Source organism: Sturnus vulgaris, chromosome Z (assembly GCF_052056855.1).
Source record: "Sturnus vulgaris isolate bStuVul1 chromosome Z, bStuVul1.hap1, whole genome shotgun sequence".
NCBI lineage: Eukaryota > Metazoa > Chordata > Aves > Passeriformes > Sturnidae > Sturnus > Sturnus vulgaris.
In genome coordinates, this window is record NC_142283.1 from 65,220,190 (window position 1) to 65,236,934 (window position 16,745).

The 16,745-nt window shown below is 40.0% G+C and overlaps 1 long non-coding RNA gene across 1 annotated transcript in view; it reads right to left on the reverse strand.

The window, feature by feature from the left end:
- LOC148219885 (uncharacterized) overlaps nucleotides 1-16,745 on the reverse strand; it is a 33,851-nt gene that overhangs the window by 15,768 nt on the left and 1,338 nt on the right. Inside the window, exon 2 of the long non-coding RNA XR_015799355.1 lies at nucleotides 13,602-13,704. This is a non-coding gene — a long non-coding RNA (uncharacterized LOC148219885). The remainder of the gene's footprint in view (nucleotides 1-13,601; nucleotides 13,705-16,745) is intronic.

The following is a 16,745-nucleotide window of genomic DNA, read 5'->3' on the forward strand; positions in this document are numbered from 1 at the left end:
GAATAAAAAGCTGCAAGTTAGACTGCAATGTGAGTAGCTGCTGTCATCCTCAGATACCATGAACACCTCAGAGATGGTACTGAGCAAATACTGGAATTGTCCAGTTTAGGAGAAGTGGAAATGAAGAAAAAAAATTCCAATCTGTAGAAAACTTTACATAAAGTAAAGCTATCGGCATGCTATCTAACTGGAAATTTGACCAGGAAAGAAGAGAAAACAAACCTATGATTTCAAAAAGTATTATCAAAATTTAAATAACCATAGGTGCCACTAATTTGTTCCCATCATAGATACTCTGGATGGAAGGTAACTGGGAACATCAAGTTCGGAGGCAGGCTGGGCTGCAGTGATCATGCACTGGTGGAATCTGCAGTATTGAGGGATATGGGTCAGGTAAGGAGCAAAGTTAGGATCCAGAACTTCACCTAAGAGAATTTCTAGCTCTTCAAGGAGATAGTGAAGGGGATCCTCTGGGAGACTGCCCTCAGGGCCAAGGGAGTGGAACAACTCTTTAAGAAAATCTTGAATAGAATGTGGGACCTAACAAACCCCAGGAGCAAGAATCTGGACAAGGAAGGCAAGAGACCTGCATGGCTGAGCAGGGATCTGCTGGAAATACTGAAGGGAGAGAAGCAAATAAAGAGATGAAGTTCAGTTCTGTAGGGATGGGGTGAGATAGGCCAGGAAGCTGAAGCTGAAGCTGGCAAGGGATGCAAAGAACACCAAAAAGGGTTTCTACGGGCGTGTTAACCAGTAAAGGAAGGGCAAAGAAGGTGTACCAACCCTGATAAATGAAGCTGGGAAACTTGTAACAACAGATGAGGAGAAGGCTGAGGTACTTGAGACAGAGAATTGAAGAGTAAGGAATAGTTCATCAAAAACCAAGAAAATGAGGAATGCCTGATATTTACTATGCTTGCAAAAATTGAAAGGAGAGGAATAAATTGTGATAAATAGATCCAAAACTTGCAAATAGGGTGAGGGGTGCAAGGCTACCAGTGATAAGTGATAAATCCAAAACCCTAAACCAGCGAGAACTAATCTCAAGGTCTGGAATGTGCCCAAATGGCTAAGACGCACGCTCCAGAGACAAAGTTGAAAAGTTCAGGTGTGATGAAGAGTTTGGAAGCCTTTATCAGAAACCCTCAACAACCCCTGAATTGGGGAGGTGCAAGCTCAAAAAGACTTTTGGTTCATTTGAATACGAAGCGAGAGTAGGCGGGGCTAGGAGATGAATATTGTGTTAGGTGTATTGTGTAATCCTAGGGTTTTAGGGAATAAACAGAGCAGTAGTTTTAAGTTGCGGGGTGCATGCTTTGGTTGGAATTATCCCCGTGCACCTCAGTGCTGAATAAATGCATATCTACTTTATAACTCTCATTTCTCACGAGTTAGACAGTCTTTTCTGTGTATTACACTCAACAAATTTTGTCTCTCTCTTCAAGAGTAACATCTCTTCCTACACCTCTTGAGTCAGTGGCAGTTACTGACTTGTCAGCCTCATTTTGTGCCAGGGAAGATCATGGAACAAATCCTCCTAGAAGCTGTGCTAAGGCACGTGGAGGACAGGGAGGTGATTTGTGACACCAGCACAAATTTACCAGGGTCAAGTCCTGCCTGACCAATCCAGTGCCTTCTCTAGAGGACTGACTGCATCAGTGGACAAGGGAAGGGCTGTGGATGTCCTGGACTTCTCTAAATCCTTTGATATTTTCCCTCACAACATCCTACTCTCTAAACTGGAGGCAGATGGATTCCATGAGTGGAACATTCTCTGGATAAGGAATTGGTTGTGCAGTCACATCCAGAGGGTTGTGGTCAAGGACTCAGAGTCAGTACCAGTGGTGTGCTCAGGGGTCAGTATAGGACCGTGGTTATTTAGTATCTTCATCACAGACAGACAAAGCTTTCGAGTGCATCCTCAGCAGATTTGCAGGTGACCCCAAGCTGAGTGGTGTTGTTGACACACCTGAAGGATGGGATGGGATGCCAGCAGAAGGACCTGGACAAGCTCAAGAAGTGGGCGTATGGAAATCTCATTAGGTTTAAAAAAAACAAGTTCAAGGTCCTGCACCTGGGTCAGGGCAATCCCAGACAAGTGTAGAACACAGACTTGCAGTACATGTAGCACACAGATTTGCTTCTGTAGCAAGAACAAACGCTTAGAGCTGTATCCTAATGAGGATCTGAAGGAGCTTCTTGCTTTGTAAGCAAAATTGAAGTTGCTTAACTATCTTATTTTATTTTTCATTTTTTTTTTTAAATTCAAGCTTTATGATTCAGTTTCCTCCTGATTTGCCATCAGCAATAAGCACAAATCAGGCACAGTAAGATGCTTCACACTCACCTTGCCTGAAGGCACACACTCTTTATACTTGTGGAGGCCGTGGCCTTCTCTGAGGAGCTGTCCTGGCAGTCAGTCTCTGGGAAAGAGGTGCACAGGCTGTAGCTGTGTTAGTTGTAGGCAAAGGATTTATCTCATTTCTTGTGGTGAGGTACAGAACAGATCACTCATAAAAAGGAAAACGAGGTGTGGGTAAGAGACAGGCACAAGTAGACTGGCAGCTTGACACATGGGTGGAAAATGTAATGACATCAGCCTTTGTTCTAAGAAGTCAATAGGTGACAGATGTTGCATGTGAATGTAGATTTCCCCAGAGAGAAAAAAGAAATGGTGAAGTAAACTGAGTTCACAACAAGGAAATTAAAATTATGAGGCCATACATCAGCACTTCAGATTAAAATATATGTAGAAAGTAGCTGTTCCCACAGGGGAGATGTGAGCTGGATGGAACCTGGCAGTGAAGCAAAAATCTAAGACAATGTCCTTAATATAGAATAGACTCCAAAGAAGCTTGGATGTGGATATCATCCTCACGATGATATGCTCAGTGCTCTTTAAATAGTAAAATTTTAGCACAGATAATTAAATGTAATCACTTAGTCACTTGTCACTCTGAAAATACACCCTGTACATGTTAATTTTTGAATGTTGGTTAGAAAAACCCACATCAGGGCTCAAATATAGTACCTATGCTAGAAAATATGGTGAATAAAAGACTTACTAAAATTAATTTATATTATCTAAACATGCAAAAGTTGACTCAGCTCTGTCTAGTTGCACAGCTCAATATCTGGTTTGCTCTGCACCTTTGATAGCATGTTTGTTACCCTAGAGTAGAGGTGATTGCTGAATGAAGATGGGGTATTTCACAACAGGATATTTCACAATAGGCATTACTGACCTTTTCCTCCATTCCTAAATACAGGAGTTGGTGTGGACATTGTGATGCATATTCAATAGAACTATTGCATTTTCCACATTAGAGATATTCTCCAATCTTCCCCATGATTTGTTAATCTTCTGCCATTTCCATTGGCAGGGTGTTACTGCATAGCAGGGTACTGACTGGGTTAACAGTGAAACTTTCAGAAAAAGCTTATGTTAAGCAGCTCAAGCTTTTATGAAAATTCACAAGTCTCCAGACTGTACAGACATTAACAGATTTTTCAGAGCTTATGATATGCTAAAATTCAGTTCACAGTGTTTTGTTGGGTTTTTTTAGACTTGAGGTTAAAATTAAAGTAGCTGGTGATTCCCAGTAACTATCCAAACTGCCTGTAAGTTTAAAGATAGCCTCACAGGATCTGGGAGTACTCATGTGGGAGAGAGGAGGCAAGAGTGAAAGGAATGTATAAATAAACTCTAGAGTGCTTTTGACAGCTCAAAAATTTGAAGAATGCTGACTGTCATAGCAGTAGAAATTAAACCTGCAGTTGGGCTCCTACTCGTGAGGTTTAAAAACCCAAATGGGATTCATCATTTTCCTGTCCTATTCTATCTGAAGACCACAAAAAAATTAAGTAATAACACACTCAGCTCCTTCCATTGTGACAGTGGTACAATGCTCCCACAGTCCATGCATGGAGCACCAGCAGCTGGGCCACAGTCCTTGGGATGCTTTCATCCTTAGGCAGTGTGATACTGCCTCTGCCTGCACCTGGGAGAGGAGCAGGATGCTACTGATGACAGCTCTAGCTGGTGCAAAGGCATAAGAACAAACAGACTTTGCATCTACAGCCTTGTGGCTATGAGTAATGTGATTAATGCACACTGGTAGAGTTGGATGCTTTATGACCCCAAAACAACATTAATGATGGCTTTTCCTATAGATGGTTCCAGGGCTGCAAACATACTTAGTGATGATGTACATGGTGTTCTTGATTCTGATCAGTCAAATAGGTGACAGATACCCAGCCTGTACAGGATCACCCATTATATCCCCTCTTACACCCAGCCTTTTGTGCCGCCCTTTGCCTCACCAAAGAAATTGGGGCCATCTGATTGCAACCCTAGGCAAATACAAGGGAGTAAATGAAAGTAACTCAGACTTGCTGGTTCCTTACTCTAGTTTTATTTGTTTTGTACTTGCAAGATTACAAGTGCATTTCCTTACTAATCAAAGTAAAGATTTTTAAAAGAAAAATACAACATTGTCAAAGTGACTTCTGAAGTTCATTTGGAAAGAATTCAGGGAAACGTGATTACAAAAGCCTCTAGTCAAAAACCTTTATAGACAAGCACTGACCACAAAGTCTGCCGTCCAAAGTCTGCTCTCAAAGTAGCATAAATCTAGTTTAATACCCATGGTTTTGGTGGAGCTACTCCAGTTTTATGCAGCAGTAACTGGGAATTGAACCTGGATCTTTGCCTTTAATTTTGTCCAAAAATGGGAAAGTAGTAAAAAATATGCTTTCAACATGGAGTCCCACAGGAATTCAGAGGGTCATCATATTGAATCATTCTCCCAATTGTTCCACATGACTTCCCACAAAAAAAAAAAAAAAAAAAGCAAAGGAAAAAAAGAAAAAAAAGCAGCTCAGTTGCTCAGTGTTGTGCCAGCTCAACTATCAAGAGAAAAATAATGCAGATTTTCTTGATGTACACATGCAGAGATTGAACATAAGTGTGAAACATTTGCAATATGAGCCATTTGGATAATTTGATTTACAGTTGTACTGTGGATAATAATTAGTTATTTTCAAAAGCTCTTTAAGTATGTAGGTGAATTATGACAGCTGTCACATTTATAATCATTGTAAAAAATCTGAATTAAGAAGTTACTAGCAGAACTGCAGGTATGTACTCTTTGATCTTTGCAAAAGCTCAGGTATAGACTGCATCACAAAGGCACGGTTCTGAGGGATTCTGTGATCATCACCCAGTACCCAGGATGCCTCAGCATCCTTCAGAGTGGTGTGCTAAGTGTAAAGGCTTGTCTGTACAGGGACTTACTCTGATTTACTCCATGTGTGGACACTCCTATTCCAGAATAGTGGGTGGAGAACAAGTCCCTAAGCTGGAGAAGCTGGAGTCTCCCTCTCGGTATTATCCTTGGCCATGACCCCAGGGATGGTTCTGGGGACATCTGCTGAGGAAGCTGAGGACAAACTGGCAAATAAAGCAAGGATCGTCTCCCCAGAAAGCAGAGAGGGGCCATAGGCTGGGGTGCTCTCTGAAACAAAGCCCTGGCATGATTGCTTTTACATACAGCAGTATGGCAGGCTTCCCCTGGAAGGAAAATTGGAATCAGCTGTGTCAACATGTGCCATAAATAGAATACTTTTCTCAGGAAAATAGCCAGCAAAAATAGAGCACAGTAATCTTCAGCCCAATATTTGCATATTGCTAATGCCAGGAGAAAGCATTAAAAGGGACAATGGAAGAGGATTATTCTACTTAGAAGAACAAAGCATTATGAAAGATGTTGACCCTGGTATTAGAGCTCTACAAACCTGTACAAAGAAAAAGCAATTTCATAACAATAGATGAAAATTTAAGAGCAGTATTATGGTTATTTGGAATAGCTTGAATCATTGTAGCACTGAAAAGTCTAGCTGGGAATCTACCCACTGTGTTATTATGGGAATGTTTGCTGCAGTGGAGGAAAGTGAAGGGCAAGGTCACATCATCTTGAGAGGATCTTTGTCTGATTGCAATACTGAGGTGTACACATTCAGAAATTTTTCCTTTCCTGTGCTGCAGAGTGAGACATATGCCAAAACAAAAAAGGGCATTTTATTGAAATATTTTCATAGGGAAAAAGATTTCTGTTTCCTCCAGGCACCAGAGGCAAACAGGTCCTACTTTAAAAAATAAGGCAAGAAGAATTCTGAGCTTGTCTTACTCTTCTTTCTCAAGTAGTTTTATCACGTCTCAGCATGCATCTCTCAAAAGGTGTTGTTACTCCATAAATATCTTTTTTTATTGTGCTGAGCAGCAGAAGATGAATGTGGATTTGCAGGGAAGGCAGGGAAAGGGAAGGCAGCCTACCAGTGGTGATGATGCTGAGTGATATCCAGGGCCAGTTTCTTACAGCTCTTGTGGCAGGCTTGAATAGCTTATTCATTTGGTAGAGTAGCCACAGTATTACCCAGTTGTAAAGACACTAAATAACAGCCGGTATTGAATTCAGTAGACTGTGATTAGATGGAGCCAAGTAATCATTCATTTTAAGTAACTCACCTCTTTATGTATCTAACACTCCATCTGCAACATGATCTAATAGGAGGGAAGTGTCCCTGCCCATGGAAGGGGGACACTTGGAATAAGAAGATCTTCACAATCCCTTATAACTTAAACCATTCTATCATTCTGTGATCCCGTGGCTGTTATTCCTACACGTCAGAGCTAGCAGAGCAAATGAGCACCTGCTGAATTCAGGTCCTTAGGTCTCTACCTAAGGAATATTTTTTAGATAATAGGGAGAGAAAGCAAATCCATGAGTGAACATTTAATGATTTTTATTGTAAGATGTGGGGGTTTTTTAAGGCTTGATATAATTCTTTCGAACCTCTGATGACACAGAATCACAGAACAGTCTGAGCTGGAAGGATCATCAAGTCCAACTCATAAGTGAATACAGGGATCAGACCCACAACTTTGGCACTATTAGCATCATCCTGTAAGCTATTGAGCTAGTCCTGGTGTAATTCATGGAAATTATCTAATTTTTGCATGGTTTGATCTAATGACCCTGTATTGATAGCAATAAATGATGGAGTAGAAAGAGACAAGTTTTGGATTTAATTCACTTCCTAAAGTGGTCAAGGTGAATTATGTCTAAAATATGTTTCTCTTCACTAGTGCTATGAAGGAGGCCAAAGGATTATTTGTTCATCTGAAGACCTATTCATTGTAGGCATCCAATGTTCAACTTGCCTTGGAGGAAGAAGTTTACTTTTCATGCCATGTTTTTAGTTCAGCTTAAGAGGAGGCACATAGAGAATTTGATAGCAGCCAAGGAAGATATAATGGACATCAGATTACTTGGTTTTCTTAAGATCCGAGAAAAGTATATGAATCTTGAATTGTACTAGAATTTTTAAACTGTGTAGTTGTATGAATGCATTTGACCTCCTTTCTTTTTGTTTCTTTTTTTTTTGCACATCATACAATTTCTTTACAATGTCCAACGAATATATGTCTTTACTAGGTTCATTAGGAATCCCAAATATTTTTGCTAAAAAAAAGAAATTTCAGAGCTTGCAAGGAAACTATATTTTAAATTGACATTTACAGTTTTTCTTTGAGAGATTTTAAGCCTCTTTTAGCCTAATTATCCTTTATTTTCTGGGAGGCATGTTCTGTTGTAACCCTAGCTACTAGAAATTTTTCTGGCTAGATACTGAGCTTGCATAATCTTAATTGGTCCATCTGTAGTTGATTGATAACACAATGGAGCCCTTTAGAGTAGCCTGGCTGTATTTAATATTTTACTGTGGCAATTGTCAATGTGAAGTAATGAATATGGTTCTGAAACACTTGGATTATAGTTTGTGCTTTAAAGAATGCACAGAGAAACATCTTGCAAATAACAAGAAGCCACATCAAGAGAGGTTCATGCTAATTATAGCCAGAATATATTTACAATGTAATAGCAAAGATAATCCTAGGTAGAGGAGTGGATGTCACCCAATGCTCTTGGACAGCTCTCACCTTGTGCTGCAGTTGGGATTGGAGTGTTTCACACAGTTAACAGCAGTTTACAGCACAGCGTGGATGCTTTGCAAGGATGAGATTTGTCAAACCTGGCAGCTCACCAGCTGGCAGTAAGCAGCACTCTCTTCTTTACAGTTAATTTGCCCCTGCATCTGAAGGCACTGATTTGTTGTCATCTTCACAGAAGTGTCTCTAAGGTGCTAAGGTAATCTCAGATTTTGTGAAATCCAAGGGGATACATCAGGGACACATGGCTAAGTGTGTGTGCAAAACTTCCATGGGAGATCAGACACTCCTAGAATGGTTTCAGCTGGAAGGGACCTTAAATATCACCCATTTCCTGTTTCGCCACCACAGGCAGGGATGCCACACACTAGGTCAAGTTGCCACGGGCCCCATCCAACCTGGCCTTGAACATTTCCAGGGATGGGGCATCCACAACTTCTCTGGGCAATCTGTTCCATCTCCTCACCTTTGTCAAAGTAAAGAATTTCTTCCAAATACCTAATCCAAATCTCTCCTCTTTTGATTTAAAAAATTTCCCCTTATTTTATCACTATCTGCCTATGTAAAAAGGTCCTCTCTCTTTTTTTTTCATAAGCCTCCTTTAAGTACTGAAAGACCTCAACAAGGTGCCCCCAGAGCCTTCTCTCCTCCAGGCAGAACAACCTCGACTCTCTCAGCCTGTTTTCATAGGAGAAATGTTCCAACCCTCTGATCATCTTGGTGGCCTCATCTGTGCCCTTCTCGTATTGGCAGCCCCAGAGGTGGATACAGCACTCTGGGTGGAGTCTCACAGGGACAGAAGAGAGGGCAGAATCCCCTCCCTCCCCTGCTCCATCGATGAAGTGCATGGATGCTGGCATTTTGGAGGCAGCCCAGGACGGTTTGGCTCTCTGGGCTGTGAATGCCATGGCTGGGTCATGTCCAGCCCCTCACCCACAGCACCCCCAAGTCCTTCTCTCAGGGCTGCTCTCAGTGACTTCTCCAGTCTGTGCTCATGTCTGGGATTGCCTCAACCCAGGTGCAGCACTTTGCAGTTGGCCTTGTAAAACTTCATGAGGTTCTTGTCAGCCCTATCCTTAAGCTTGCCCAGGTCTTCTGGATTGTGTCCTGTTCTTCTGTTATCAGCTCCATGTCAGTTTGGTGTCATCTGCAAACTTGATGAGGGTGCACTTGATCCCACTTGTCTGTGCCATTGGTAAAAATATTAAAAGGCACCAGTCCCAAGACGGAGCCCTGAGGGACACCACTCATCACAAGCTCTCACTACAGCCACTGACCACAGCTCTCTGGCTATGTCCATCCAGACAATTCCTTATCCCCCAAATAGTCCACCTTTCAAACCCATGTGTCTGTCCCTTGGGACCATGTCAAAAGCCTTACAGAATTCCGGGTAGATGGCGTTGGTTGGTCAGTGGATGGTTGCTTTTTCTACTCACAAAATCATAGTTTCTATTTCTCATATGTGTAAGGAATTATCTTCATTAACTGCAGTTAATTCTGTATCGCCCAAAATATACCCAACAGTGGAGATCAAGAGAATCTGTCCTTATTTCCTTCTTCACTTACAAGGGCTTGTGACAAAACATGGTTTTATTTAAGTCAGTGCAAAGATTTGTTCACTAATGGGTTGGTTAATTTCATGTTTTATGTTCACAAGAATGCCACAGTACCAGTCTCTGTGACCAAGGAAGATGGGACAGGAGCTGTCATGCTCCAAGACCTCTTTCATTCAAGCTTTTGCTAGTTTTTAAATAAAACATGTCACTCTCCTACATATTTGGCTCCTGGCAAATGTGTGTTTCTGGCTGGAGTATTGAAAGCTGCAGAGTTTTCCTTTTAGAAATGTAACTGTAGCAGTTTCCAAGGAAAGCATTTGCTCATAAAACTCATCAGGAAAAAGACAGTAGTACCTAATGTGTTTACACATCTTTCAGCCAGTGTCTGTATTAGCAATTTGTTTTGAGGAGATTTTGTTTCTCTATTTACCATGTGCTGTGTTTTTCCTCCAAGTTCTTCATAAGTTTATCAGATTTCCTTCAAAGGGAACTAAGTCAGACGCTCCAGTCCACTGCCTGCTGGCATCATTAGGTTCCATACCTATATATGAGCCTTATCCCCAATAAAGTACACAAAGAAGATGCTTCCATGTCATCATCATAAATAAATTAACTTTTTCTTTTTTTTGTTTTTTTTTTTGCTTGTGTTGCGTATTTATAATTGTTAAAACATATGCTTCTGCTTCTCTATTCTCAAAGACCAGGTTTAGCCATGCATTTAAAGACTGGTGGTGGATCTGAATTTGTGTACAGCTCAGAATATTCCGACAAGTTGTGTGGTTCAGGAATAGCTTCACATAAAATCAGTTTTCGTAGGTCACCTGCTTTACAATGAAGTAGAATTAGTCCTGCTGTTTCTGGCATAGAAAGGGAAGAGTCATGTCCTTTCCTTTCTTGTTTTGTTCCTTTCCAACATTACTGCAATACCTGAGCTCCCCAGAAACATCACGACTGCTTCCAAGCTCTGGCAGTGTGTGGTAGGGGAGTGGGTCAACTTTTGGTTTGTCTATGGAGGAAAAGGAAGGCACCAGGACTCCATGAAACAGGCAGCATGACACACAGAAAGTTTGTCAGGGAGTTCTGAAACTCAAAGTTTGTCTGCACAAGTAAGTTATGCTAACATATGCTAACATTTTTTTTCCCATAGAATCACAGAATCATTGGTGCTGTAACAGACCCTCAGGATCATCTATCCCACTGTAATCACCCTTGTGCCACATTCAGGGGCCTCTTGACACACTTATGGAGGTGGTGAGTCCTCCACTCCTACACTAGCAGCCCAGGACAGATTTCTCATCCTTCAGATGGCTTTCTAACTGATGTCAAAGGTACAGAGATGCTGTGGGCAACAGTCTGTGTTTAGTGGTTAAGCCACACCACTTCTTGCCTGCTTAAAGTACTGAATGTAGAACAGGCCCTGAAAAAAGCCCACATTCCTTGGCAAAAAAAGTGAGCCAATATGACAAAGCAGAAAAATTGTCTCTAGCTATCACAATGAAAAAAACAAGTTTTAACTTAACTTTAAGTTAGAACTTTAACTGGAGCCAAGCAATCTTCACAATCTATCAGAATCAATCTTCAAGCCAAGCAATTACAAGAGAAACTCAGCTCATCCTATGTGTTTCAGATAAATGTGAAAGGCAGGGGGAAAAGGAAGTGAAATAAAAACAATACTCTGAAAGTTTTGGGTTTTTTTTGTAAAGAAAAAAGAAGTCTTCTTTTGCAAAGAAGACTCAAGAAAACTTTGCATAATAAACTTTTTAATTAATTTAAAAATGGGGTTTCTCATGAAACAGACAAAATTTTATTCTTTGATGTTTGAAGAATATTAGTGTATAAAAGCGTACATATTGAAGAGAATTATTTTCAGTGCTCATCCTGAAGAAAACAAAGCTCTAATATAATCCTACAAAAAGAGAAGTTATAGAAAAAGCAGAGCAGGACCTTCTCAGAAGTGCACAACCAGAGAACAGTGGGCAAAAAGCAAATATCCAAACGGCAATTGGATTTAAAGGAACATGAAATCCTCATGATAAGACTGATTAAACACTGGAACACATTCTCAAAAAAGCCATGAAATTTCTGTCCTTGGAGATTGTTAAAACTCAGCCGATAAAACCCTATACTTTCAGAGATTTCCTTTTGCTAGCTGCATTAGGCTAGCTAGCACATTTTAACTTTTTTAGACCTAATTGTGACTTCTTTGGTGACTCAACATAAGCCAATAGATGGAGGCAAGGGTTGAGGCAGAGTCTTGGGTATAACCCTGTGTTTATTGGATCCCCATCTTTGAAGAGTAGGGTTTGTTCTCATGCAAAACCTCCTTGGCTGGCAGGAGCTTGTGAGTTACAGTGAAAAGCAGAGGGATATGTTTTTCTGTGTAAATTTCTTATTTCTTATTTTCTTTAAAATTCTGTAAATATTGTAATTCTTCATGACAAAATTAATTATATTTCAACAGTATCTTAGTGTTAGTCTTTTGAGGAGAAAAAAGAGCTTTGATTTGAAATTAAAGCTTTTTGTGCTTTGAAGCACAAAAAAAGCAAAAAAAGGAGGTAAGCTACATGGCAGAACAGTTTCCACTCTTTTTTGTCAGTTTCAATTCAGAGACCGCTTTGTGTGCTTTTTATCTTCAATAATCAGCAGTTAAGATTTTAAACACATTTTCTAGCAGGAATAGGGAGAAAATTGAACTGGAAAGAGAGAAAGAGAAAAAGAAATTATACAAACCCCAATATACTAGACTTTTTTCCTAATCTTTAAGAATTTCTTTTTGCTAGGACACTTGTACAATATATCCTTTTGAAGAATTACATTGTTTGTGAATATTTTATGAAAGGGGATCTTAGGCTAAACCTTGTTGAAATATTCATTGGAAAGATACCAACCAGCTCTGACAAATAGCCTTTAGCTTCATAGTGTTCATTAGAGTCTGTTGTTTTATCTAATCAGTAAAAGCAGTGAAACAGATTCCATTTACGTGCCAGGAAGTCAAAGAAGGAATAATTCAGTGTTGGGACGCTAAACACAAATGCTGCCTGGAAATACATCTACAAAAGTGACTTGCTAAATTCATGGTAATGGTCTGTATTTTAAAAGAAAAAGGGGGTTATCTCCAGTTACAAACAACATTCATTTTCCCCTTAGAGATCACTTATCAATGTATTTGGCCACACTCCCCTGCTGCTCACCAGCAAACTCTGGAAGAACACTTTGGCAGGCCTTGGAATATGTAGTGCCTATGTTCCCTGCTTCCTGCTTTTGTTAGACCTAAAGCTAAATTGCTGCCAGACTCTTCCCAGACACAGCATACTCTAGTGTACTGGAAGCACTCTAAGAATTTGGTTTAAAAGCCAGAAAAACTGGAAAGGATGACATGCACCTGTTTAGGGGCAGATCTGACACCTGAACTCACTGCTACCACAACATTTTCAGGGAAAAAATTTCAGGCCTTAGTCAACCACAGTTAAACACAGTTTAACAAAATCTTTTCCTTGCATGTACACTTGAGTGCCTTGCTGGGTAGCAAACACTTCAGTAAGTGCTTGGAATTTGTGATAAAATACATTTCAGATAGATTCACATTCAGATAAAGATATGTATATTCAAATATAATATTCTTCCTTATTATCCGTGTGATTAATGATGCAGGGATAGAATATGCTGTGACTTGAATGGTCCCCGAAGGAACTGAGAGACTTGCAGGAAACCAGCAAGGGAAATGTGCATCAGCTCTAAGCTATGCGTGACGTTTCCCTCTGAATTAAATAGCTGAAAGTGTACTTGAAAGGGTTTTCCTTGGGGAATTTTATGAATAAGAATGAAGGTCCTAGGCAGCTTATCTTAGAAGCAAAATACTCTGACCTGGACAGGAAGAAATAATATTTACTTTTACTTCTTTGGATTTGACACTCTGGTGCTTATTGACTTATTTCACTGGGAATTTTATTCAGCTTTTAACTGCAGGAAAACAATTTTACAGTTAGCACTAAGCATACACAGAATTTTAGAAAGGAAGGGTAATGGTTATTTCCTACCTCTGTACAAAATCCTTTTGAAGTCAGTCCTTCTCTCTGTTATAATCTTAAAGCTTTTCCTCTGAGATCATAAGCATTTTCTTGAAGGGACAGGCCTGCAGTTCTTCAGAAAGAATAAGAATATTCTGTAACTGAAGTGCATCCAAATTTGAAAACATGTTCTTGGATACCATTAAAAGGAAAGTTAGGATGCAAACATCGGCTATGCATTAGGTTAATAACCACTATTTCTGCACCATTGATTTCATTCTGATAATAGATGACACAGTTAAACCAACTTATCACTTCATTCTTACGCTGTCAGTGTGAAAACTCAGTCAGTAAAAATAAAGTTTCAGCAGAATGATGGTCAATATGGCATCATATGAAATGTGAGAGTAGACCTCTTTTAACTGCATAACAGAAATCTCTACTCCAGAGGCAAAAAAGATATACAGCTAAATACAGTAAGTTAAATATATATCATGATTCCCTCTTTTTAATGCTCCAAAATAAACAGCAACTGTAAAGTTAATTGAGGAGGAAACTAAACACTCATCACATAAGTTTACTGCGGCTTGTTATCCAACTCTCCATCCTTGCAGAACGGCTTTTGGAAAGCACAAGACTTTGTAACAGTGTCCTCTATTAATTTCTGCAGCGGTGGAAATTAAATCCCAAAGAAATGTGCTTGAAAACATTCAGCATTTTTTACTTCACATAGAAATACCATCAAGAGGAGAAAAATGTGAGCATCTGCTATCATACTGCAGGAAGTGCAACACTGCAGGAAATACAACACTGAAGGGACAGTCAGTACATGAACCTCGATGGAAAATCAAAAGTCATGTGAATGAAGTGGCAGAAGACAGAATTAAATTAGGTTCAAACAGCTGGGATCTGTTGACAAGGTGTTGAGGTGGTAGATTTGTTGGAGCTGATGGTCTAGATTGGTCCCCAAATCACACTGCTGTTCTGTGACAAATGTTTCCATTGCCAATCTAGAAACAGTCTTATCATTTCCCTGTGTAACCTGTTATACATACAGTGTTAATGCATTTATAGGAATCGTGAAAATTATGGACTTTAAGTCATTGAATTTTAATGGGAATTATAAATGGAGGGAAAAGTAACTGGTTTTCACAAATGATGCATGCAATTCCTGCTGTTAAAATGAGTCAATGAAGGGCTTTTTATCAGCAATTATCATATGCAGTCACTGGTGTTTGCTTCTGGTAAGAGGCTACGCAGAAAATTGTACAGTGAGATTTCTACACACCCACAGAAGAGATACGGACACTTCTGCTTATTGTGAGCATATTGCCTGAAGACAAAACAAAAGGACATACGAAGGGCTCAGTGATTTCCAAGCCAACTGCTAAAGGAATGCTCAAATGAAGGTCAGAATTTTTCATGGATTGTGCTGCTCTGGGTGTTTCACACAGTGGGTCTCTCTATAAAACTCAGCCTCTAGAAAACACGACTGTATTTCCTCTTGTCCTCAAGGGGTATAAAATTTAATGTCACAATGGATATTAAATGGTATTTTCTGAAGCTGGCTGGTTTGGCTTTCATAAAAACAACTTTGCAATTTAAAAGGCAGAATTTTACATCACACCAAAGCAAGAAGTATTTGACTATTATTTGTCAGCAATTCTCAATTAGATATGTATTTCTAGAACTCTGAAATCTCTAGAATCTCTGAAATGAAACTATTTACAGATACTCAATACTGAAATGGAAAACTATGTACATGTCTAAATCATACTTAGATTTCTATTATTTCTCTTATTATTTCAGACCTCCAGAAGTTTCCTGCTGACAATGGCAGAAATTCCCTTCCTCCAGCATTGAGCCAGGCTGCAATTTTCAATAGTACTTAACATGCTGCTACATATTCTCATTTTTCTACAAGTACATGATCTGGGTTTCAAGTGCTTGTTAAACACAGCCACAGTAACTTTGTGGGGAAACATCCCAGGAGGACCTCTGGACGCTTGAAACAAAGAATTCAGTATACAATAGGCATCTCTCAGATTTTCCCAGAATAATGAGCAGTACACGACACAAAGGATTTCTGTGGTTTGAATGCTGCCTTTTTACCAGGAAGTGAGTTGGAAAAGGCTTGGCTTATTTATAAATAAAACTGAAATGTTTGGATGCTTATGTGATCAACAGCATGACTTGTTCAAAGTACAAGCTTGTAAAGGTCAGTTTTAATTCTCCTTTCCCTCACATCATACAACAACACTTACAATGTCAGCATTTACAACATTTTTAAAGTTTTGAAAGATAGCCAGGATCAATATCATAGACTGCCTTCTGATGCAGTGTCTTTCAAGATACAATGTTGCTTAATGGTGACGTCCTGTCCTGGCTTCTGCTATCCCTTAAATAATATTGACAATAGTTTTTTCTTGAAAACAAATGTTTTTTTGAAGTATCTCAAATTTTGCTGGCATTAACAAATTGAACCAAAAGGAAAAATCCATTAAAAGTGTGGGCCTGGTTCTTCTCTCTTTTTTACTGAAAGAACTGATCTCATTTACTTACTCTGGAGCTAGCCCTAACTCAGCCAAGCCCTACAATATTTAACTTCCATTGCACAGGAGATACTCTTCCTGTACATAAATTAAACTATAAGCACTTAATCAAGTCCCACTAGAGGCCCAGGCAGGTAGGAGCAAGAAGTTATTAGAACGTCAGAAATTAAGACTAATCCAGGGAAGGATGAGCAGAGCTCTGCTACTCACCATCACATCACTGGGAGTCATAAACCCACTTGCTTGATCTACAAACAATCACAGGGGTGCTTTTTGCTGTGAAACAGATGGTACAGGGGAAAAAAACATGTTCCCTTTTCCTCCTGTTAGCACTCTCGATTTTCAGGAAAACTGAGGTGTCCAAGGCCTGATGCCTGCTCCTGAAGGCTTAAAGGACCGTGCTTGAGGCAGCAGGGTAGTTCAGTGAGAGGGCAGCATGTCCAGCCCTCACATGCTTGGCCACAGGACAGCAATGCGAGGAGGCAGATGCTTCACCTCACCAGACCCACAGCTTTGTGCTTGGTGTGCTCTGCAGTCATGACTGAGAACTCCAGGCACTATTCCCTCTCTCCACCTCGAGCCTCCTCCCAGGTTTTAGCCAGTTACCAGACACTGTCTCCAG